The 22,816-nt window shown below is 44.5% G+C and overlaps 2 long non-coding RNA genes across 4 annotated transcripts; one reads left to right on the top strand and one right to left on the bottom strand.

The window, feature by feature from the left end:
- Window positions 1-493: 493 nt before the first annotated feature.
- LOC133167492 (uncharacterized) lies at window positions 494-14,092 on the bottom strand. Of its 3 annotated transcripts, XR_009717995.1 has the most exons (5): window positions 6,851-6,922; window positions 6,391-6,549; window positions 2,897-3,037; window positions 725-2,684; window positions 494-615 (listed from the first exon to the last, which is right to left on the bottom strand). It is a non-coding gene; the product is annotated as an uncharacterized LOC133167492 (long non-coding RNA). The 3 variants fall into 3 exon arrangements; XR_009717994.1 differs by lacking the exons at window positions 494-615; window positions 6,851-6,922 and adding an exon at window positions 14,014-14,092 and having other exon boundaries at window positions 2,550-2,684; XR_009717993.1 differs by lacking the exon at window positions 494-615 and having other exon boundaries at window positions 2,550-2,684; window positions 6,806-6,921.
- On the top strand, window positions 2,320-2,954 carry LOC133167491 (uncharacterized). Its single transcript, XR_009717992.1, has 3 exons — window positions 2,320-2,463; window positions 2,548-2,719; window positions 2,818-2,954. It is a non-coding gene; the product is annotated as an uncharacterized LOC133167491 (long non-coding RNA).
- Window positions 14,093-22,816: the final 8,724 nt, after the last annotated feature.

The raw sequence follows: 22,816 nt of genomic DNA, 5'->3' as shown, positions 1-22,816 counted from the left end.
GTTTCACGTACTGAGATGGGCGTTAGAGTTAATGTTGCGCTTGTGGAGTTTTGACATCACGGGGCTCGCTCGTACGCGTCTCCGACGTCAAGACTGACAAACGGTGATTTTTCATCCAACGTTACAAACAAAACATAAGCCCAAGCTGCGCACGTCAACTGGTTGGACAGCATACATGGGGAGCTCCTCACACTTCGTGGAGGCGTCGCATTCCTGTCACAAATTGTCAAATGGAACATTTTTCCTTTTTCCGGTTTCCAACAAGGAAATATTTGCATCAAACACTGCCTTGTGAATTTTCATGCTGGAGGGTCGCACGTTGGCCATCTGACAAACAAGACAAACAGATTTCCAATCTGATGTGTGGAGTGCCCTTTTCCACACAAACAAACACGCAGAGAGGAGCGAGAAAGCAGACACACCTGAGAACCTGCATGTTCTGTTTGAGGAGGGAGACCTGTTGTTACCTGCCTGGAGGCCGGGCCCGGCCGGGCCTCACGCACGCACACCCAACGAGGACACACCGGCTCTGCGGCTAAACAAACCAACCACCCCAGCTCTGTGCGGCCGTGTGTGTGTCTTTGTGTGTGGACGGGCAGACCCTCCATCAGCATCCTGTCACACACAAGATGTTTATCCAATTTGTCAAGATAATCTTTCCTCCAACCGGCTGCCAAGTAGCCTGCCTCAGCACACACACGCACACACACACCGACTCACACACCTAGGGGAAGGTTCACCAACATCCACTGCTCGGCCTGGAATGGAAGCCCTCTCTTCCATGATGGCGATTTTTTGTTAAGTTCAATTTGGTGAATTGTGGAGTTTCGTTAATTCATGCTCAGCGATGACAATTCTTGAATTTGCAGGATCCGATGTGAGGGGCCTTGTCCACCTGGCCCAGTTGGATTGTTGCCTAGGAGTTTTTGAGGAGAAAGTAGTCCTTTTTTTTTATTTTGAGGTGACCAATCTAGCAAGGTTTTCGAGAATAACGTCTCATATCCCGGATTAAAGCTAATGTTGTCACTTTTAGCCGTGTAAAAATGGCACAGCGATTTGCATAAATAAGCAATAAACACGCAGGCACCACATGAACACACATAATTGCGGCTAAGCTCCACACGACACACTCTGCTTAGACACACAGACACACACGCTGAAAATCCTGGAATGAAGCAAAGCTGATGATTTTCTAATGAATAGTTTCATTGGCCATGCTTAGGATTAGTGTAAAGGGATTGGAGGGGTATATTTACGTCCTTTTAATGATTTCACAACTTTATATTTAGAGCCGCCGCCTTATCAATGGCAATCATCTCCGGGCTTGGAAAACAAACCTCGGAGCCAGGCGACGACACAATTACACGCCCGGGCCACACACGCGTCGGTCGCTGTGTCACCGCCGACACCGTCCGCAGAGTTAATGTGTAACATATTAAAGTGTCGTCGGGCGGAGGGATGAAAGTCAAACGCTTGTCCTTCATCAAACATATCAATGCAGAAGTTGTCGAAAAAGAAAATGACGTCTGGATGGCGAAACTTCCACTTGACTCAACGCGCCTGCTCGGCTGGAACATTGAGAGCAAATATCAAAGTGAGCTGAAGTGGAGTAAGCCTTTTAGCATCCACACTAACAGTTTCTATAAGAAGACGCTTGACACGATCGGCTTCAAGTTGAAAAGGGCAGAATTGGTCTTGCCGAGCTCATGTGGAACGCGATCTCGCGTCGAATGCTGAATATAGGGCAGAAGGCTCTCGAACGTCCCTTATTATTTTTAAAACATGGGAACACAACATTTTGCCATTTAGTAAATTCATCTGCTCATTCAGAATTCCAAATCCTAAACCCTAACCCGGAATCAGAAACCTCAAACCCCATTGCTATCCTTCGCATGTTCGCCAGGTGTGCCCACCAAATTTAACAGAATGTTTTTTTTTCACTTCATAAAGAAGTAGAAAAGCCACAGGGCCGGTAATTTTCCACCCAGAGTTTGTGTCGTGTGGCCAGCTGCATGGCAGCTCAATGACAAACAACACAGAATGTCAAATCAGAAAGTACCGCTTGTGCTGCTGCCGAATTCTGTTGGGGAGTGCCTAGAACTCTCCACCTTTCATTTTTGTCGCATGTTTTTGCCCACCTACGCTGTTCAAAAACCAAGCCGGGGCGGAACTCCCTTTTAACCTTATCAGAAGGCAAAAGCATCTCCACACACGACTGCCGCGGCTTTTCTTATCTGCCCTCCGCGAGCATTCCAGTCAGAGGCAGACATTTGACCCGGTGGCAACGTAACAAGTCGGGACCTGCTCGTCGTCCCTCCCGAGCACGACTGGACCCACCCCGCTTTCTTCAAGGGGAACCACGCAGCCCAAAAACAGACATGTCATTCAACAGAGGGCCTTATCTTTATCTGCCTTCTACTGTTTTGATCAATGTTCGGATGTTTTTCCGCAGCACGCGGTGAGGTAAGTAGCCCACACACACACGCACGGTGACTTAGCAGAGGGACTCTGGGACAGGTTAGGCCAGTTTTGTTTTTTTTCCACTAGGCTTTAACAAAACATGAGCTGTTTGTTCTGGAGCGGCTTGCGCCACAACCGCCCACTTCACACGGACCTGCTGGGAATCCCAACATCCAGTTCTTGCAGGTGACTTTCCTGTCCATGACGTTCAACAATGGGTAGTTCTATGAGGAAAGAAGCAGAATGAAATTCTTGTCTGGTGGGTGTGAATGTCACGCGGCAGAGTTTTGAATCAAACTTGTAATTGGAGCGCAAACTCAATCTTGCGTCTTGCTAATCTTGTTTTGTTTGAAGCAGACAAATGAAGACAGACGTCTCCATAGTCGCACACACATCACATCTCTCGGCAGAGTGAGCAGTCATGAAGGCGGCCAACCTGTTGGCGTGATGAATAGACTCCGGACAGTTGAGAGCAGCTTCTGTCAGGGAAGCGGCTGGCCCGCTGCCGGCAAGGTGTCTCAGACGAGGAAACGCGGGCCTCTCAAATCGACATTTTCAAGCCTCGGGGCTGCGTAACCTACGGCAGAGACGACAGGTAAGGAGATGGTCACTGAAATGACACAACACAGTTAGCAACAATTACAAAGATGGAAAAAATCCACTTCCGGTGGTGGTTAGCCCGTCATTTTCCAATGTTCTCATCAATCGTCAGACTGAAGGAATTCCCGCCAGATCGGCTTGAAAAAACAAAAACGATTTGACGATGATCGTTAAAATCTGATAAAGCGCCCAGGCCTGTGCCAAATACAGCCCAAAATTAATTAGTGGATGAAACCAAATTTCCTTCAACAAAACCAAAAAGAAGCAAGAGATGATTGCTGTGAGTAATCAGTGTCTTTAAAAATCACAAGACAAAGTTCAAAACCTCGATCTGACTTTTGACGGTCATTCCCTAAAACAGCCAACTAAACAATTCCAAAGCGAACGACAGGATATGGCAACAGACAACCGGGATGCAGGTGCTTCTTGCACCATTTCTTGATATTGGTGCAAACAAGCAGCGGGCCAGTGTACAGTATGCGATCATCCAAACGAGGGCGCTTCTTGACGCGCCCGCCGCACTGTTCGCTCCATCATGTAAGCGGCGTGTAATGGAGCATGACAGCTCCCTGGTTCCCCGGTGACCTTTGGCCCCAATCTCAGCGGCGCGGGAGCCGAGCCTACCCGGCCGCGATTCTCACACAGACCTCATCACATTGTTTCAGCAGATTGGAGGAGATTGCTCCATCAGACGTGCACAGCGCAACCAGTTAGCTACCAAAGTTCCTACTTCCTGTCTGTCTGCCTTCGTCTGCTAATTCGTTTGTCATCTTGACATGTGATATCATTTTATAGTTTGGCAGTCGTTGAAGGGCAGGTAAATTGATCTGATTGATTATATCGGCCAGACAATCCGATGTAAAACTTGCGACGCGTCGAGAGGTTGTCAGTGTGTGTGGCCGGGAGACGCCCGGAATACTTGTGACGGAAGCGCAACCGAGCAGAAAAGAGGCTGCCGCACTTGCACCTTGGTGCAGACGCTCGGACTTGCACACACAAGTGTCAGACACGCAAGTGTGTGTGATGCAGATGTCCAATGACAGCTCTCTGCTGGGGGTCATCTGGAAGCAGCTGCCTGGGGGACGTAGGGCGCCACGCATACGCACACTGCCCATTAGCAACTATGTCATGATGTGTGGTGTGACCTGTCCTCACCCAAAATCTACAAATTAGAGTCAATAGAATGATGGGAAAAAGTTTTTTCTTATTAACAGACAACTTTTACTGAACCCCCCGCCCCCCCCCCCCCAAGGAGCAAACCTCTGCGGAGCTAACATAACTAGCGTATTTGCAGCTGGACGAGGATGGAGGGACAAGTGAGATGAGGTAAGCGGGGGGTCAACCACAAAATGAAATGATTACAAATACATTGATTACAACAAAGACTCTTGGATTGTATTTTGGATTAAAGCTGTTTTTTTTTCTGTTGCTTCAGAGCAAAATGCTTCTCTGTCTCACTTTTATTGGTGCAAAACATGAGCTCAGTTGGTAGTGAGACATCAGGGTTCAAGTTGCACAATAACCCAGCGTCTCCTCTCAAAGTGTGTCCATATTATCGCCTTCATCTGCTGTTTGGGTTTCGGCGGGTTACACACGGCTGCCGCGAGGGGACTACTGTGATTACCATTCACAGAGCCACAATGAGCTCATCTGGCTCACATACACAACAGGCACAGGCACACATTTCCAGCCGTCGGACACTTGATGCCTGCGCACACTCGGTGGGAATGAACACACGCGCGCGCACAAACACACAAATACACACACAGCAAGACCATCTTGAGTTCATGTTTATTGTTGTTTATGTGCACGTCTTTTTTGGAGCGTACTCCATATGACTGTGTTTTGTGGCTCTCACTGTTTCGGGATCGACTTTTCTTTAGGAGCGAAGCAGCTTTGATGTGTTGATCAATTTCCTATACAAAATAACCCAAATGTTGACCTTTCACTTCAAACCTAAACAAAAGGTTCACCGTGTCCAGCTCGCCTCACAAAGTTAACAGAAAATTAAAATCAAAAGCCCGCTGGTGTTAAGGCAGTCTTAAATCGATCTATTATCGGTTTTCAAATAAGGCCGTTGCCGATATTCGTCAATATGTCGATTATCAGTGCCCGTCTACTTGAAAAACCATGTTTGAAACAGCCATAAGTCATCGGCAAGTGTCACTTGAAAGCTACGTGCAAACGTTATGAGGTCAGCGGGAGGAGGAGCTCAAAACCTGTGTCCTATATATCTTGTTGCCATGGAGATCAGTGTACACAAGAGTCAAACAGGAAGTGAAGGAGGCAGACAGGTACACCGCAATCAATGTAACCCCCCCCCCCATCAACATTTACTTGAAAATCCCTCCAAGGTTTCTCCACTTTTGGCTGTATTAAAAGTTTGAGTCCATATTTCAAAGTAAGGCGCCATTTATGTCATTCAGTTTCCAGGAAAACAAAGCTAAGGTGTCAGAAGGACAATGAGGTTCTTTTCAGAATCGCTTGCCCGTAGAGTGGACCCCCACTATTCCGAGCGGATCGGGTTTGGGGGGGGTGGATCAGACAACTTGTGTTGCTTCCCTAAAAGGAATCCTAATTGCCTGTATTGATCGTTCAAAACATAGAAGTATTGCAAAGTATGACAGCAAAAACACTTTCATTGCATTTCAAAGGCTTCTTCTAACATTGCGCAACTCAGAAAAAACAAAAACATGGACAGTAGCTGCAAATGGGCGACGCGAGCGCGTCATCCCGCCCGGTCGGACTGCCAAGAAAAGGAAAAATGACCACCCCGGCAGAGGCAATTATTGAATTAGTTTCAAAGTTCACTCTGAGCACTCCTCCTGTTTCATACTGTGGATAATCTTTCCAGGGAGACATAATCCTATGCCTGCGAGGCCTGCAAACATGGACCTGTTTGCATGAGCGTGTGCGTGCGTGCGCCCGCGCGCGTGTTCGCGGGGACGAAGGAGGGGAAATTAGATGAGCGGGAGTGTTTATTTTGGTACATGTGAGTGCTTATGTGTTTTCTCTTTCCCCTCCCTTTCACGCCTCCTATCCGCCTTTTCCCCACAAACACACACACGAGCACACGCACGCACACACCTGTGCGAGTGTTTTCAGGTGTATTTTGTTCAGAGGGAGGTAGCGGAATTGGCAGCATTATCGCCCTGAGAAACCTCTGATCTCTAAATGCACTTGCTAAAGCCCTGCTGCTTGGAGGAGGGAATGCTCGTGCACGCATACACACAAAACCACACACACACACACACACAGGTGTGCTGTAGCCGGTGTGAACACAGCTGTAGTCGCAGCGAGCGTCAAAGTGTACAGGAAGCATTGGTTTACCTGAGTAAGCCGCGGCGGGAACCTTCCTGGAGCTTCTTTGATGGGAAGTTTGTTCTTGTTGTGGATTTAATCCGGCCTGCTGACAGAGGTGCATCTACAGTACACAGCTTCCTCATGTACACACGCACACACACTCGGTTGCTGTTTTGCATCCTTGACCTAAAGAGCAAAAAAGAAACATTTGAAAAATAAACACATTTACATGACAGCAATATATTCTTCGTATTATGCAATGATCATTCTTATTTGAAGAAAATACAGGCAGGCGTTCTAAAATCACATAACTAAAGATTTCAGATGTTCAAGTATTTCTTTTATTTCATGTTTTGGTCCTCAACGAGGAAAGACAACCACTTTTAATTTCAGAACTAAAAGGATACGAAGATTGCATTGACACTTTCACAAAACCGCTGACCTAAATTGAGAAGATGTCTGAAATCAGGAGTCCCAAATATCCTACCAGAATAAGAAAATGGGCGGAGTCATGGGAGAACGTTGTCACATTGTGAGCTGCCAGGTGTGCAAATTGCTGCAGACCTGCACGACTGTGTGTGTGTGTGTGTTAAATGAGTCACGCAGATCTGCGTGGGCGTGTTTGCCTTATCTCTGTGCTGATGGAAACGACGAGGTGAGTGTGTACAAGAAGCTGATTGGTCTCTAACAGCTGCTATTAGCTTTGGTAATCCTTGCACAATATGAAACTCACGCACAAGTAGAACGCGCCAGACGGGGATAGAAATATAAGCTTTTATTTTGAAGGCAGGGGGAACTAAATAAGCCCAAGGTGAATAGGATTTTTGTTTTTTTCTTTACATCTCGACAAGTGGTTACATTTTTAAAGGATCACTTTGAGCAAACTGAGGAAGTCCCAATGTCCCTGGTGAGCTACTTTTTAGAACAGAACCAATTGCTCCTCATCGAGTCCTTGGGGGAGGAGGGGGGGGGTACCCGCTGGCACCGTGTGGATAACCTTTGACCTTCGGTGTAACTGATTCTAGGGAGAAACATATGTACATACGTGTACTCAAGAATCTGATCTTATATGAGCCTTGGGCTTAGTTACTTCCGCATACTTTCTCATGTTGAGAAATACAAATAAAGTCAGATTGAATTCTTCATTCTTCTTTTATCCATCTGTTACTTTCAGTCCGTCGCTTTTGGGTCACTCTGGATTTGTCCCGTTCAATAATTTACGGAGCAGGCGTTTAGGAAAGTTGATGGCGGCCAATTGTTGGTGTCAAATTCAGACTTTGTTCTTCCTCGATAATTAAACGGCCTGAGGGCAACCAGCGGAGCTCAGGCGGGCTGGTAGGAGTGGGCATGGACAGCTCAATATCAAAACTTCTGACAAACACTTTTGACATCTCAAAGCGGACGGAGTGCTTAAATGAGACGTAACACGCTGGCTGAACTGTGACAAAAGTCCGAGCAGCTGAAAAAGAAGCTCACCCATTTGAGCCTTTGCTGGAAAGCAGAGCCTTTGTAGCTCAAGTTGGAAGGGCAAGATGGTGCGAGTGACCGTTAGACACCACCCAGACACCAGAGAGCCGGAAAACTCCCTCGGGGATAAAACCGAAGCGAGCGAGTGAGAGCAAATTGCTGCGCAGAACAAAGAACTTCATTGCTGTCGGTGCTTTTCTATTTTTTAAAAGAGTTCTTTTGTCTCCTGGAAAACTGTAAAATCCAGGCGGCCCTGAGCAGCAGCTGGCAGGTAGGACCGCGGGGAAGGCGGGAGGGAGCCAGCGAGAAAGCCGACAAGTCAGATACGGAGGAGGAGCAAGAAACGCAATTGGGCAGATGTCGGCATGCTGAGATAAAGCCGAAGACGGATTGCTGTCTCTCAACTTCATCCTATGAGTTCCCTACACATTGAGAGAAATCATTTTCCTCGCTGTGGTTTGAGCTCACAAGTTTGCTGTATTAAGGAGTACACAAAATGGCCGCCCCTGAAAATAGATATAAACAGTTGGATTGTTCTGCTTCATTCAAATGAATCAGAATGGCGCCTTGAGACCGGCTGAGGCGCATACAACATTTTACTGTATAGCAAACGTTGGACTTCAGTTTATTCCTCCGCACACAAATAGTAAACAAACAATGTGCCCGGCATGTTTCCAAGCGGGTCAACAATAACCTCAATAGCTGAAAGTATCCTTGTGAGCACATGTGTGCGTGTTGCTACCAGTGCCAGTCGTCTATTCAATTCCAGCAAGCCGCCTAAAACACTCAATCACTCGTTTATCCAAGCTTGTCTTCATGCTGAAACACACACACACTTGCCTCGGCAGATGGTGGTGCCACCCCGCCAAAGCGGTGTGACGACACGCGCGCACACACACACCGAATCAAATAAAGAGGAGGGGAGCGTCTGTTTCAGCTGCCTCTCCTTGTCGCAGAGGTTGGCATCAGTCATGGTTGCTTTCCATCCATCACACTGCTTGCTTTGGGGCGGAGGGGGGGTGTCCTTTGAAGCCCACCTCTTCAAGTGAAATAAGTGACAATATCATAGGAGAAAAACAAGTCATAAGGGAAAGTTAGTTTCCAGGCCGGATCCTCTCGATCCAAAGCAACGCGAAGGGACATGTTTGTTTACAAAGTCGGCATCATGCTCTGAAGGAGGAGAGAGAATAGGCCGAAAATGTTTTCGGCGGCCTCTCCCAGCTGCTGTGCCAATGCTGTGCACGCACACACACGCACACACGCAGGGCCTCGCCACCACAACACCATCAATCACTCTCTCAACAACAAAGACTGACAAGTGATCTTAACAGAGGCCCATAACGGTGTGAATGGAAATCAGTGTACAAGCCAGAATCTGGGGACAATATTTGTGGGGGTGCGTGTGTGAGGGTGTGTAAGTGCTGAGCCATGTTTCCACATCCCCGTTGTTACGTGTTACACCTTCACCTCCGCTTTAAGTCCGACTAGATTTAGGATGCCGATCAACAATGCTGTGCAATAGACAGCAGCAAGTCACATCAAAATGCTGAGTCAAGAATTTGTGAGGAAATCTCAAACAGCACAAGGACATTCATGTGACGAACTCGCGTGACTTATGACGGACAAAGGCCATAGCATCTTCTGAAAATATTACTCAACATTTTACAGTCTCCAAGCCCAAAAGAGATTAGTTGATTAGTTGGGTGCTTTGTGTCTAGCTTAGCTTAGTTGAGCATCACGTTCCCAAATTGACATGCAATGAAAACACCATATGCGTAAAAACAAAACAAACACACACAGTCTCCTCTATTAGCGCGGAAAATCCGACTTTGCTCCTTTCGTTTTGCGTGTTTCCGAATTCCGGGTGCGCTTTTAGCACCGCTACTTTTAGCTTACACGCTAATCCCCTCGGAGAACATATTCATTAGAACATGAATCGGGGCCGTCTAATTAGCTGTCTCACACGGCCTTCCGCTCGCAGGTACTTAGACGCGGCACCCCTGGCTGAACTCACCTGGGGAAAAATACGAGCAAGAGTGAAAAAGCGAAATTTGACTTCTTTTATTTCATTAGCGCTAACATTTTGATCAAAAGTGTCATGTCTAAAATGATTCCATCTCAAAATGGGCATCTTTGGCTGATAGTGATTCTTTGAAACGGTTTTCCAATTAAAGATGAGTAGAATGAGTTTTCTGAGTCACGGCTGGGCCGGAGACTGTCTCGGGTGACGTTGGCCAGGAGGCGGACTACATCCTGGAGCGCTCGGAGACAACCAACCGGTCACACTCACATTTACTCTGTTTAACCTCCCATGCAAGTGCTAAGCAAAAAAATAAATAAACTTGACCTGTCCAGATTTAATAACTAGCACACGATCACTACTACAGATGAAAATGCAGACGTTCCCATTTTGTACATCGATATTTACAAATGTCAAAGTATTTTGCTTCTGGGCTGGCAATACATAAACCAGTTGCACAGCTCAGCATGTCTTCTTTGTCTTTGTTAATGAATTGATATCGTTAATATTTGCTGCGGGCTCAAAAGGGAATCCTAACTGAAGATGTGCGTGAGTGTCAGCAAAGAGAAAACTTCCTGCTAACAGGCCGGAGCAGGCTCCGAGTGCTAGCAGGGTGGGTGTGGTGGGGGGGGGTTTAAGTGAGCCGTGGATGTGCAGCTTCCTCGTGTTCACACGGGACCACACAACATGATAACACACTCATTACGTTTGCTTGGCTTTGTGTATCCATGCACATTCGTTCTCGCTCAAGAACTTAAAAAAAAATGCTACAGAATGGGATCATTTTTAGATTTGGAGTTTGCCACTTATGCTGCGGGACTCCAACAGCATTTATTTGCCAGTGTGTGTGCGCGTGTGTGTATGTGCGTGTGCGTGCGTGTGTGTGTTCTGGGTGGGTCTGTTTAGCTGTCACCTACTCAGAAGTCATGATGCAGGGTCTTAGAGGTAGTTTCTCACGGCTGAATGCACACACGCACACGCGCGCACACACACACACAAGGCCTCATAGCGTTGACAGGTGGAAATAAACGGAGCAGAACGTGGCAAATCCACGACTGCTTAGGAGAAGCGACCGGAAAAAAAAACTAATTGAACTTAAAGGCACTTTGGGTAAGATTGCACAAATTTGGATCAATGATTGTTTATCGTCATCGTCATCTTGACTTGACAAAACAAATTTCGGTCTATCCTGCTATCTTCCCTTATTAACGTCTGTAGTCATATTTAAACATTCTTTACTTAGAATATTTAATCATAACAATAATAAATTGGTTTCGCTCAAGTACTTCCATTATATTGTGTAATGCAAACACAAGTGAACATAGCCGTCACTCTCGGTGTAAATGGTTAGCATCGTTATACATATATTTATATATTAATAGTATATATTATAAAATGAAAAACGTAACTTACTTTTGAACACGTTTGCACACTGTCATCCTCTGGAGGACTTTCAGAGTATTCCACTCTCGTTTCTTTGGGTTTTTTGCAGCAAGTTCAGCCATGTTGTCCGCCATGCACACACACGTATGCACACACACACACTTGCTGGCATCCCAAGAAGGATCGCAATTGTCCGAGCTCACGTTGCATCTGTCGAAGGCGCATGTAGCACATTACTTAATGTCGACTCATTGCGTGTCTCTTGGATTTACGACAAAACCAATCTTAGTTTCTATGTTTCGGGCTGCTGGCAAACGGAGTCAGGCTTAGTGCATTTTACCTGCCAGGGCTCACAATGCGGTGGCAACTTAATATACGACACGCTTTAAATAAAGATTAGCTATTTGTCACATGTAGTATTGCAACATGTCTCACTTGAATATAAAATGCAATTCAGCTTTTAATGTCAGCTGGGCATGGCTTGAACAGGGATTACTTTTTTTTAATCCTCAAAGTCAAGTTACGTTGTTGAGATTTGAAGTCGCGGGGGCCGAGCCAAGGCGCCTGATAACCAACCGTATGACACAATATCATTAGACGGGCCTTACTAATGCACACTAAATTAGACTACCTGCACGGTCAAGGGTTTAGGAGTCAAAATTTGTGAGTCACACTGGCTAAAATGCATTTTTGCATTTCCATTTATTGGGTATTGCTGTCGATGCACAGGTGTAAATTCCACCCCCCCAGGTATCGTCATCCAAGAGTACGCTATCCTCATGTCAACTGTCGGCCTCGCACCTGCTAATGTGTTTTGGTTTCCCCATTACACGCCTAACGTGTCGCTGGAATCACACGACAAAGGACATCCTCACTTAGAAACACACAACATACACACACCTTGGACTCGAGTTTTTGCTCATTCGCTTGGGTGGGCCTGTCTGTCTGGCTGCAGCGGGAGGATTAAACCCGAGATTACACTGTTGGAAATTGGCCATATGAACATTTGTGTGCATTTGTGCGCATTTGCTGAGTGAGTGACGCCTAAAGTGGAAGGACTCTCCCAGGCTGCTTCTTGCTCGCTTCCAAGTCAGTCAGCCATTCATGTCAAAGCTCCTATTAATCCTTTCAGTTAACAGCGCATTCCATTCAAATCTATCTTTACAACTTCATGCTTACTGCGCATTCCATTCAAAGTGAAAATTTACTGCGGTGAATCCAGACAGGAAATCATAATTGTTTTCCAGCAGGTTGCCTTAAAGACACCTTGCCTTGCCCTTCCCTGAGAACCTTCCACTTTAATCTCTGTTCAATGGCGACAACCCTGAGCCGGCCTGTCCCTCGCCTTCAACAATGCCCTGAAACTCTGTTGTTGTTGCCTTTCTGATAAACAGCTACAGGTGGAGGGAGTCATCGTCAGTATCCAACAACAATGTCAGGAACATCACACGTTGAAAAACAAAATGCCGGCAAGTTTCCTTGAGAACGGAATATGGTATAACTATCAATTTTTCTACAGGTGGTTCTGGAGTTGAAACATGCTACCACCAAGTCATTTCACCTTAAAACACGCAAATACAAATACACTTGTTACCATTGAAGGTTTGGGAATTTTGCCCACATAATTAAACATCCCCCTGATAGATTTTCCGATATTATTTGACATGGCAGAAAAGTGGACATGGTGTCATCCATCCATTTTCTAGACCAGGTCACCAACACGGTGCCTGCTGGCACCAGGTCGGCCGTGAGGACCGCATGAGTCGCCCGCAGGACTGTTCTAAAATTAACTCAAATAGCGGCACTTGTCAGTGAGCTGCATCTATTTATTTTCCAAGGTTTGACTGTATTTTTGCTATTCTTGTTAAAATCACACTTACATGTGAACTGGCAATGACAATAATAACACATAGTGAAAGCCAAATTGACCAAATTGGCTATTTCAGAAGTGTCTCACACGGAACAAATATTCCGGGAACAATTTTTCAGCATCATCATCGATGCCAAGTGAAAACCATGTGAAGTGGCCATTAAAGACACACGTAAACCTGCACGAGTACTTGTGTAATCGCCGCGGCACTTTCAAGCACTTTTGTGGGAACGCATTGTCCGGGCGAGGAGCGATAGAAGTGGTTTGGAGGAGGAGTGGATATTTCCCAGAAGGTATTTGGCCAGAGTGAGGGCGGCTCTGCCCTGAGACTAAACATAAGGCAGCGCAGGTACATTGAAAGACGGCTTAGCTGAGCTCAGACGCCGCACAAACCGGATCGACTGGACTGGGCCCACACACGGCAGAAACTCTCGCAACATTCCAGCCCATCTATTCATCAGATTTGAAAAAACACGACATGATCACATATAAATAGTTTTGGGAGCGTGTATATACCCGCAAAAAAAGTTAAAAAGGTCAGTTCTTAAAGATTTGGTGCTGATGAACAAAGTTGAACTTGAGAGACCACTCCTACCTGTAGCACTCTTTGAGAATCACGTCTCAAAGAGCTTTTTTGGTGATGCAAAACAAGCTTCAAAACTAAATTCAGTACAATTCATTTATTTCTTAAACTCAAGGGTCAAGGAGTTTTTATTCTATTTAGACTTGTTGCTACCCACAAATTTAATAACACGTTTTTATAACAGATCTTGAGATGAGACCTTGACCCATTCAAGTGGTTGCACAATATCAGGTTACGAATGCTTTTCTTTAGGGAAGTGCGTAGCTATGATTGCTTAATATCAGAGAAATTCTTTGAATTACTTCGAAACTGGCAATTTTTCCGCACCTTTCCGTTCTTCGAGGGTGGTCTGCACTGATCTCTTAACCCTGACGTAGCAGTCAAAACACCGCATTACGTGCGTGTGTGTGTTTGTGTGCGTGCCTGCGTGCGTGTGTGTGCGTGTGTGTGTGTGCGCACGCACGCACGTGTGTGTGAGGCTATGATTCACCACCCTGTGATAGTAGAACAATGTTTTAACACACCTCCATTCAAGGCTCCTACCAAAATTAGAAGTGGAGCGTTTGTAAAAATAAATAATAATAATTCATAGCTGGAAGTATTATTCAGCAGAGTTAAAAATACATGTCAGTATGTTTAACACAAGGGCGAGCTTTGAAACCACAAATTATTTAAATTACAACCTGAATTACCGTTTTTTTCCATGTATAATGCGCCCCCATGTATAATACGCACCCTAAAAATGGCATGTTGATGCTGGAAAAAAGCCTGTACCCATGTATAATACGCACCCAAATTTTGACTCCTACTTAAGTCCGTAAACGTAAAATTATTTCAGAAAAAAGATCATCTTTGGGAACAACCGGATGTTATTCTGCCGGTCAGTATCACTGCGCATGCAGTAGCAAACTCGATAGCAAAGAAATGTTTCGGATTTGTGGAGGGTACATTGTGACAGCAAACGAGCAGGTGATCGAGCAAGCGTCTGATACGAGAGGATTGTGTTCGTATGGAGCGTGTTTGAAGTGAACAGCAGAGAAGAAAGCGCATCTGTAATGGCGGCCTCCGTATGATATCCGGATTAAAAAAAATAATAATATTGTACCCATGTATAATGCGCACCCTAGATTTTAGGACAATAAATTTGTTAAATTTTGCGCATTATACATGGAATAAAACGGTAGATTGCATGAACATGTCCGGTAACTGGAAATACAGTTTGGGAGAATCGTTTACCCGAACTTCTAGATGGCTACCATGCCCCTGTCAAATGGCAAATAATTACTTGGGGGCTTGTTTTTTACATTTTACATTTTTACATTTTACAAAGCAAGCACAGAACAAAAAAAAAAAGAAAAGGACACCCAAAAAGTCAGATATAATTCTGTAACACTGACACGAGTTCACATCACAATCCTTGCACTTTTGTTTGGAAATGATCTCACAAAGCCAGAGGCCATGAAACTTACTAAGCATCTCTGCAACTCTGCAAACTCAACTTTCAAGAGAAAAACACATCAAGGCGTGCTTTTATAACCACAATATCGAATCGGAAATGGGATTTAGGTTTGAAATCTGGCTTGGCTGGAACCCAGAGCACCTGGCTGGCCTCGAACAAACACAAACAGGATACAAATTAATAAGAGGGCTCACAAGACAGTAGGGAGGAGGCGCGATTGCTTCTTTTAAGTTCAACGTCTGCGGTTACAGCGCTTAAAGAAAGAAAGAAAAGAGAAAGGCGCAGAGACTTACGAGAGGAACTGAAGGATGTGAATGCAGACAAAAAGAACGACAAAAATGAAAGCCGTTCACGGAAGACAAAAGAAATACGAAAGGATTTTTTTTTTTGATAGTTGTTGACACGGCGTCCACTGCAGGTATCAGGCCTGGAAAAACACATCAGAGATTTGTTTGCTTGGGGTGAGTACAACACCCTCGCCATACATCGCTCACACACACACATGCACACACACACAAGCGTGGAAAAACAAAGTTTGAGGGGCAGGCTTGGTCTTGCAGTAGTCTAACAGTTTGCAGAGCAGTCAGAGAGAGTGAGCATTAGCAGGTTGGCCTAAGGCGTGGCCCACATTAGCCGGTCAGATGTGGAGGGCAGGTGAGGGGTGAAAAAAATATATATATATATATAGACGACCAGAGTAGGGGGGGACACTTTTTCACATTTCTTCATCTCGTTTTCTGTTTAGGGTCATCGCAATACGTTGATGTCATTCCCACTCAGCATGAGTCAGTTCAAGGCAAAATGGCCGCCTCCTGAATTAGAAGCCGTTTTGGACAATGATGTAATTCGCGAGTACTATCATTGTGAGCTTGTCATAAACCTTTACAGTCATCCAAATATGATATATAATTTTCTATTCTTAAAATAAATGGATTAATATATCTGGCAAGATTTGAATCAAACCACTGACAACTGAGGAAACTTTGTTTTTACAAAACAATAAGAAACAATCTAGTAATTTTCATGAGGATAAGCAGTATAGGCCACGTGGACACTATCTACTAAATTTAAATAAATTTAATTGAACCAGAATGGCTGTGCTTGCGTCTTTCCAGTAAAGCAAAATATTAGACAGTGGGGAAAAAAAATCAGTTATCCTCATTCTGTGTGATGGAGAGCAGCCAGATGGCCAATAAAGGCTGGCACAAGAGGATGCGCGTGTGTGTGCAAGCATGTGTGTGCAAGCGTGTGTTCTTGTGCACGACAGTAAAGTGTGTTAATGTCAAAGGCTTTCTCAAATAGTTCTTTCCTTGAATTCGGTCACCCAGCGTTCATCTCTCTCTCTCTCTCTCTCTCTCTCTCTCTCTCTCTCTCTCTCTCTCTCTCTCTCTCTCTCTCTCTCTCTCTCTCTCTCTCTCTCTCTCTCGCTCGCTGAACCCACCCCCACACACACACATGCACACACAATCCTCTCTGGGGCTAATCGAGTGAAGTGAGAGTGTCTGCATCTGAACAAGGCGTTCTCTTCAGGGTGGGCTCAAGGTCCCAATAGTGGCATGTTAGGACGTGGCCTTTAATAGGGGGCATCGGTTTCTTTGCTAATCTGGGTCGAGACCCTCGTTTGGCTCCAAAACAACAAGAGCAGAAAAATAGTCTGATCACAGACGGCTGCACCTGAACTTGTTGCATTGGCGTAACTATTACAACCAAATTGACTGTATTGCTTATTAATGCAAAACCACATTTGACTTAAATATTGAATGTTACTTGATTGAACTTTATGTCGCCGGGCTCAAATTGACGAACTCTGCAGCCAAAGGCCAGCCAGGAAGTTCAAGTCAATGTTTTTCCTCAATACAAAAGGTCCTGCTGATGTCCCATGTTTATCATCCGCTCCTGTGCACGCACGCACACGCAGGCGCAGGAACACACAAACGCAGGCACACGGGGACACAGCAAACACATCCCAAGCAGCTGTTCAAACTTTTGTTCCACTGACACGCTCAAGTGCTGAAAGGCAGCATCGTTGCAAACACAGCAGGGGGAGAAAAAAAAATGCATTTCACGAAGGAGCCTCATATGTATCCTAAAAGACTGCAATGTGGGAATTTCAAACCAGAAGCACAGATATTGGAAATTGCAATTGATTTATACCTTTGGTTATTACGGCTGCCCAAAGATGGCCGATTTGGGGCTCTGATTCACTCAAACTGTGGTTGTAGTTCATAAAAAATGAACTCTATCTCTATTTGTCGCCGCACTTTTTTCACCGGGGGATTAAACATGTTTATCAATTATTGCTCAATCTAGCCTCTATCTCTCAGCACACTACACAGCTAATTGAATCATTAAACAATTGCAACTCCTCAGGGAGCATGCCTGCCTGCCTTCGTGTGTGCACGCGTGCTAGCTAGCTGTTTGCGAACATGATGATGCCCTCGGCTAACTGCAATTCACTTGAGAGATTTAGACATTGAGGCTGCTACCGTGTTGTGCTTAATGTGTGCTTGAGCGTGTATGATTGACAGTGGCCAAAGGACAAAAAAAATCATACAATGTCAGTATTTTCGCTGACAGTAATTGAACCATTTTAAAAGGCATCAACGTCTATCCAGTAAAATTAAAAGAGCCATAATTATGGAAAAATTGAGTTAATGCTTTGTGAAAACATAATAGGGCTTTGGACAATAAACAACCAGGTAAATCTTTGATATTTACTTTTCTGAAATCATGTCAAATCAGCAACAAATGTTATAATTTGGGCTTTGGAGATGGGGAAAATGAACAACCAACTAAATCTTTTATATTTGATTTTCTGAAATCATGTCAAATGAGCAACGATTGTTAAATTTGGCTAATTGACGCTAACTAACGAGTGTTTCAGTCTCCAATGAGACCAAATAAAATTTGTTAGATTTATCAATTGGGCATAAAATGTCACTTCAAGTGAACTGCATTGAATATTTGGTGGCATCAGACTGAGATGATCAAGTTCGCCCAAAATTGGAGCCGATAATGCCGAGTTGTGACTCTCAAACTCAACTGATGTCTTGCGTCCCATGACGACACCATGAAAAATCCAAAACCGTCGCCCGAACACGAGCCAGTCAAAAGGAAACAACAGACGGACACCAAAATGACTGGCTGGCAGGAAAAAGGAGCCGACATCCTCGGCTGCACCATCTTACGGCCGATTCGTCACTGTGACAACCATCACCCCACCTCATTCTGGGATGTCCTGTAGTTATGTTCTTCAATTATGTCTTGCGCTTTAATGTCATGGCTGCACATCCATATTAAGTCAAGCGCTGCAATTTTGGCTGCCTCACTGAAATGCGACCGTCTCACCCTGGAATCAAAGGACAGATAGTGCTTCCTCCGGCACAGAGAGAGAGAGAGAGAGAGAGAGAGAGAGAGAGAGAGAGAGAGAGAGAGAGAGAGAGAGAGAGAGAGAGAGAGAGAGAGAGAGAGAGAGAGAACGAGGGAGAGAGAGAGAGAACGAGGGAGATTTGCATTCATGTTTAAATTCTTCCAGGCTACATCTGCAATTTGATTTACAACATTTACAACATTTCAGCATGCCAAGCAACTTTCAAGGAAAATGTGAGGTGTGACAATTTATTCTCAACGCACTTTAGGTTTTATGCGAGTGCGTCCATGCTGCCACTCTGAAAACATGTTTGATATTGAAATGCCGCAGCAACCCATAAAGACGGCTTTAGAGGACGTAAGCTATGTAGATTGTTGTTTCGTTATCATCAGCGTTCTAATAAAGTCACACTTTTAATCAGGGGTCACCAACCTTTCTTACACCGAGGGCTACTTCCCAGGTACTGATTAAGGCAAAGGGCTGCCAGTTTGACACACACTTCTGAAATAGCCAATTTGCTCAATTTAGCTTTAACTATGTGTTATTATTAATAATTACCGTAATTTTCGGACTATAAGTCGCGGTTTTTTTCATAGTTTGGGTGGGGGGGGGCGACTTATACTCAGGCGCGACTTATATATGTTTTTTTCACAAATCTTTACTTGATCATTAACACATCACTTACTTACAAGTATAGTTGACCACTTCACATGTTATTTTTAGTATACTTGATCACTTCACATGCTTTGATATCTTTATCATGAACATATTCAAAACATGAGAAATAGAGAGAAAAAATCAAATAAAGTAATTAACACTTTAAAGCGTCATATCCTCTGGACATGTCCTCTGTCACCAGGATGACATAAAGGACGACAAATTTGATCGATGGATTTGGAGTGACACAAATGGTTTGATAATATTGTTGTTTATGTGATAGTTATTTAAAATATAGTTTATATATCGTTGTATGGGCCTGTGGAATAATTTGAACTGCGGCATTGTTGACAAAGGACGATCGATGGATTTAATGAATTGGAGTGACACAGATGGTTTTATAAACGTGTTATTTATGTAATAGTTTTTTTTTAAATAACTGAATGTTACGTCAGGCCCGTTCTCAGCTCCTCGTTTGTGTTTGTCACGTTAGCATACCGTATCGTTTAGCCTGTTGTTGCTCGTTCATGTCTGTTCTTGGTGTTGGATTTTGTCGAATAAATTGGCCCCCAAAATGCGACTTATACTCCGGAGTGACTTATATATGTTTTTTTTCACATTTTTGGGCATTTTATGGCTGGACTCCGGAGCGACTTATAGTCTGAAAATTACGGTAATAGTATTTAGCTATGTGAAACGGATCATGTTACTGATTTCTCACAATAGATATCAATAATGATAACAAGATAGGAAATATATTAATATCAATATACAACACTTTATTTCTATATGCAAGTGCAAGTATTTTCAAAATGAACATTTTCAAACAATCACTTCTACAACTCTCCAAGGAAAACACAATGCACCTCGACAGAATTTTGAACACCCTATACAAGCCTAAGAAAGCAAAAATGCACGCATAACAGTTGTGCTATTGACTGTTACAGTTTAAAAACACACCTGAACCATCGACACCTGTCCAGATCGCGGTCCAACTGGTCGGCTAAGTTCGCAGATATCGCTGTCCTCACGGGCGACCTGGTGCCCACGGGCACCGTGTTGGTGACCCCTGCTTTAAATGTTCACATGTTTATGGAAACAAATTCAGACCAGAGGATTTTGATAAAAGGGATTAGAAAATATCTTTGATTCAATCGGATAGTGACCTAAATTTACGCAATCGGTAAAATACTCACGTTGTTTTGGCATGTTTGATTCTTAAATAAGATGTCATTCATCTTTTGAAGATGTTTGTGACCCCACAAAAAAACAAAGTGTGTGCTTGTGCGTGCGTGCGTGCGACAGAAGTTCTACCACATTCATTGATCAATCCATTCATTCGTTTTCTAGGTAGCTAGCTAACTAAAAACACAAAAGCTCGCTAGCTAGAAAACATATTTGTGGGATAGGCAGTGCATTAGACTATTATTGGTTTTAGTGCTCTGATAAAATCTTTACGTATGAAAATGATTATTTACTCTCACAGGCAGTGTTGTAAATAAATACGAAAACTAAAAATAAGCCTGCCATCTGAATGCAAATCAGCACCAATCAGGTTCAAAACACCTGCGGCATTGCGTCTCCTGCAGAGCTGGAAAATGAAACCACAGCCATGGCACCGAGCCTTTTTACTACACGAAGAAATATACTTCCTTCTTTCCGATCTGCACCATAGCAGAATCTCGTTACTATCGGTTGATGCTCGCAAAAAAGAACCCACCAAAAAAAAACACAAATTTGACAGCTGCCAACTGACAAACAAAGAAATCCCACCAAAATGCTGCTCGATTGAGGGAAAATAAAGACGAGAGGCAAATAGTTTGAAGACAGCTCGGCGTCTGCGCTATCTGGCCCTGGCACGCACGCACGTACTTGATACTCCCCCTCAATTAATAGCATTGCTTCAAATCTGTCACGCAATTAGCAAATGCAAACGCACTGGCCTTTAAAGATACGTGATGGGTGACTCGTTGCTTTTCCGACAACAGATAGCGGCGTTGTCTGGATAGATGCTGAGGAACAATACCAAAATCATTTTCTTAATTATCTCCTCTGGAACTAATGTTGCAGATATGTGTGTGAATTAATTACCGCGGCTCCATATAACAGAAGAAGCAAGAGGAGGAGCGGCATTATCCGCACCAATCTTTTTTCCCTCTTTCTTTCCCTCGGCATTCATTAAGGAAAAGCAACTGTCAGTCACTTGACGAGACAAAACCCCGATTTGCCAAAATCAAATTAGCGCTGAAAACAGAGCGAGAGGAGGGACGGGGGGAATCGACAAAAGACAGCCGAGACCTTATTGTGGATGTTGATGAGGGACACGTTGCGGCGGAGAATGCGTCTTTCTTCCGTTTGTCACGTTTCATTTTGTTGTCTTTGCCACACGCTGCTCGGCGCCAAGGCGAGGGTCAGCCTCTTTTCAGGGCCGCTTGGGAGAATGAACACGACCTGGTGACAGTCTCCGGCTCACCTTGCACGTTCGGCTCCGGCTATCGTCGTGGACGTCGTGATCAGGCTTTAAATGGAATCCGTTGGATGGAAGTATTGAGCCAGCTTGTCTTCTGTCTTGGAGATAGGAGGCCCTAAAGTGCCAGAAGCCGCATATTAGCACTTGAGCTCTTGTCTTGATGGGGGAAATGTGACCCCCCCTCCCCCATTGGCCGTGTGCTGAGCAAGGTGAACTATCTCGTCTGCCACCTTTAATAGATCCATGTTGAAAGACTTGAAGGCCACTGACAAATTTTAAGCCTTTACTCGCTCCAGATTTGGAAGGGATTTAATCCCGAGATCACGTCAGGGCGTTTCAACCGGTATCAAACTTTTGATTTTGGTTTGGAACTGCCCTGCATCATTTGAACTAATGACTTTTCAATTATTATTTAGTTCTTAATCTGCGGCGGGATTTGAACCTACAAGCGTCTGACCAAATACTTGAGGCCCGTTCATGATGGAGTAAATATCAGGCCAGCAGAGATAAGCATTGAGGTGTTTAATCTCTTCCTTTATGTGTTTTAAACACGCTTTCATCGTTCTCTCATCCATCACTCGGCTCTGTCAGAGTTCAGTCCAAGGTCACTCAATTAGGTGATCAAACTTACCTTGATATGTCTATTTACTCTTACACGCACACACACGCACGACTGTAGGGAGCTCCTAGATCACTCAGCGCACGCACTAAAGAAACCGACAAAGTAATAACTAAGCTTGATGATTTCAGTGTTGCAAAGAATCAATGAGCACAGTCCAAACAAGAAAGGCGTTTTCTGTATCCTGCCCTCCTTTCACGCTCAAATGGCTCGTACCAGTAGTGCCCGCCGAGACATTGGACCACTCCAACAAGGAGACACAATCAAGTCTTTGAGGATTTAGAAAGTGTACGACGAGCTCCGAGCGAACAAAACGGCTCGTTTTTCTGATAGCGTGCAATTTTCTCACGATGGGAATGCAAAACGGTTTCCCTCCGAGTGCAGGGACGCGACAAGCGGGATTAAAAGCGAAAGAAGAATCTCAAGAAACGAGTCCAAGTGGAATAGCAACGATGATATGATTTACATATGAACGAGGCACAGGTGGAACACGCTTGCATGTACATAATAAACCTACAATGACACCTTAGAGAACCCCCCCCATTGCACACACGC

The sequence above is a fragment of the Syngnathus typhle genome, linkage group LG14 (assembly GCF_033458585.1).
Source record: "Syngnathus typhle isolate RoL2023-S1 ecotype Sweden linkage group LG14, RoL_Styp_1.0, whole genome shotgun sequence".
Lineage (NCBI taxonomy): Eukaryota > Metazoa > Chordata > Actinopteri > Syngnathiformes > Syngnathidae > Syngnathus > Syngnathus typhle.
Note: the sequence above shows the minus strand (reverse complement) of the source record. Positions and strands in the feature narration are given on the sequence as shown.